The sequence below is a fragment of the Xenia sp. Carnegie-2017 genome, unplaced genomic scaffold, assembly GCF_021976095.1.
Source record: "Xenia sp. Carnegie-2017 unplaced genomic scaffold, XeniaSp_v1 HiC_scaffold_24, whole genome shotgun sequence".
NCBI lineage: Eukaryota > Metazoa > Cnidaria > Anthozoa > Malacalcyonacea > Xeniidae > Xenia > Xenia sp. Carnegie-2017.
The window spans coordinates 17,275,478-17,278,191 of record NW_025813487.1 but is presented as its reverse complement, the minus strand read 5'-3'; the positions used below and the strand labels follow the sequence as shown (position 1 = coordinate 17,278,191).

At 32.1% G+C, this 2,714-nt stretch overlaps 1 long non-coding RNA gene across 1 annotated transcript; it reads right to left on the bottom strand.

Moving 5' to 3' along the window:
• Window positions 1-1,011: 1,011 nt before the first annotated feature.
• Window positions 1,012-1,951, bottom strand: LOC124451639. Its single transcript, XR_006950585.1, has 2 exons — window positions 1,768-1,951; window positions 1,012-1,283 (listed from the first exon to the last, which is right to left on the bottom strand). It is a non-coding gene; the product is annotated as an uncharacterized LOC124451639 (long non-coding RNA).
• Between the last annotated feature and the right edge of the window lie 763 nt (window positions 1,952-2,714).

The following is a 2,714-nucleotide window of genomic DNA, read 5'->3' as shown; positions in this document are numbered from 1 at the left end:
TATTACATTCCCTTTCACCATCACAGTAATTTTTAAGGTCACATGTTACATCGACACTACAATTGTAATCAAAACTGGAGCCACGAATGCTTCCGTTTCTCAATCCACGGTATTCTGCAACTTTTATCACCATATATTGATTATTAGAACAACTAACGTCCGATATATTTTTTCCATCACATGTTACTGATCCTATAGAAGACACACAAAAAATAAATAAACTCCAATCTATACAAGTTTATTTGTGAATTCCTGTAAAATAAAAGTTGATTTGATAAAAATGAAGTGTGTGATGGCAGTGACTTCACTGGCGCCATTCCTATATCTGCGGCCTTGCAATGGCTTTTAGTTAGAGTTTAAGTATATATACGCTAACTGGATGAATATTCTCACTTGCCAAAATTGAATCGCTGATCTTCTTCTTTTTTACAACTGACAAGTTCCAAGTAGGGATAGGTTATACATTTATTATAGCGTGAATAGAATAGACCACCCCAAAATGTTTGGGCTATGGCATTGATGGCTCCGCATTCTCCATTAAAATTTCCATCAGATAACCCCACATAAATTCTGAATCTCACAAGACACCTTGTTGTATTCGACCTATTGATGGAGCCAGATTGTAAAAATTTAAAATAAGCTGACTTCTCAAAACAATTCCCTGTATGCGAGAAGGGAGAGAGTAAATCATCCCAAACACACTTTCCTGACTGAACATGTTTGATGAAAAATCCATTCGTATCTGAAAAAGGACAATGATACATGATAAAATTGATTGAAAATACCACACTCTACAAAATATATATATAAAAATAATATGACTTTATGAAAAATAATTTAGCATACTGAATTCTATCAATATAGGAAAAAACACTCAAAAAAAAGCCATCTTGAAATTCAAGCTTTCTAAAGAATTAAATAAACCAATTGCTGTTGAGGGTCATTTTAAAAATAATGGCGTATGAAACAATTTAAGGCATCCAGCATAGAGTATTGAACTAAAATACATGGAACGTTGATGACAACATAACAAGTGTGACTTTTTCCACCGTATAAAACATACTTGTAAGGGAATTTGTGTTGTAGGATTCCAAAGCTAGTATAACTTCTATAATAATAGTTATACTGTTCTACTCTTTCATTTATGTACTTATGTGAACACGTAAAGTTTTTTGGTTCTTTCTTTTTTTCGTATATTGCTTTTTGTAAAGGAGGATAATAATCATAATCGACGTGTGACGAAACAGTAATGTTTAAAATAATCGGGCTGCATCCACATGTCCCTAACAAAAAATTAAGTTATCTTTAACTGGTTATCGAGAGAAAAAGAACAAGTAAAAAGTGACACTCATTTGGCCACAAAATGTTACATACTATTCACATTGAATCGAAAGTCCTCCTTAAACCCAAATAGACAATAACTATACAGACTATATCATATAACTGCATATATATATATTTTTTTGACTATACTGTCATATTACTTTGCTTTTGTAACTAGACAGAGGAACAATGAACAGGAGATTATGCTGCGTCAATGCTTTGAAGCTAGTGTATCCAAATCAGTTGAGTGATTTAACATGTACCTTACGGGTTCAAACCATTTACTTTAGGTACCTTACTTTATTGCACTTTCAAAGAACACGGTTTCAATTACATATTTAAATTAAACAGTACCTCAGTAATATAAGTGTTGTGATTGTTTGCCAAGTACATTTCCAGTTGATGTTCTGTACTTACTGTAAACTAAACTGTTGTTTACTTTACCTTCAAGAGGACATATTTCACTAAACATTTTAAATCGCTCCAAAAGATATTTCTTCTCCTCAACACAACAACGTGTAAGAGTATTGTTGCATTTCGAATCGATTTCAATTTTGTCCGCCACAAATTTCTTCCATTCTTCATCACAAAACTCAAGTTCTTCATTCCAACCCATTTTCATTGTGAATCCTTGACGGAAAGACAGCCAAAATAACCACCATATCATTAAACTCATCATTGCATAGATCCAAGGATATACAGTAAAGCTCTAAATTAAAATTGATTGTTGGATGTATGTACGTAATCACAGAAGACTTTAAATCTATATTTAGATCGACAATGACTACGTCACAATTACATCTGTGATGCAAGCAGATCACGATCAAAACGTATTTTTGAGCAATATATGAGCATTATCTAAAAAAGTCATTTCATCAAAATTGTGTAGCGAGAAAAACTGTTCAGAAATAGATAGAGTTAGTCTCATATGGCTGCATCATGGCTCTCTTATTGGTAGCCACTGTAGCTATTATATAGGTACGTGGTTATAATTTTCTTAAAATAATGAAACTTGGTTAACTTTAAATTTATGCTTTATTCTTTATTATTATACGGGTATACCGTATTGGATTTTCATTCGAATTTTTTATTCATCGAATTCAACACATTAGCAGGTATAAAACAGCTAAAACGCTCAGTTGACAAATTCAAAAAGTAACAGTTGAAAAATTAACTAAATAATTTAAAAATTTTAAAAGATAATGACCAAAAAATAATGTTGAAAGGGTGTTAGATATTTACAATACATGCACCGCGGAGCTTTTTTTCTATTGAGGAGGGAAGAGCTTACGAAATAAACGAACGGCGATATTAAGGGCAGCTAAGTAGTTTTGGGTGTCAGCGTTATCTTGAGATTGCTCAAATTCTTTTATAAAAATTTACAGAAATAT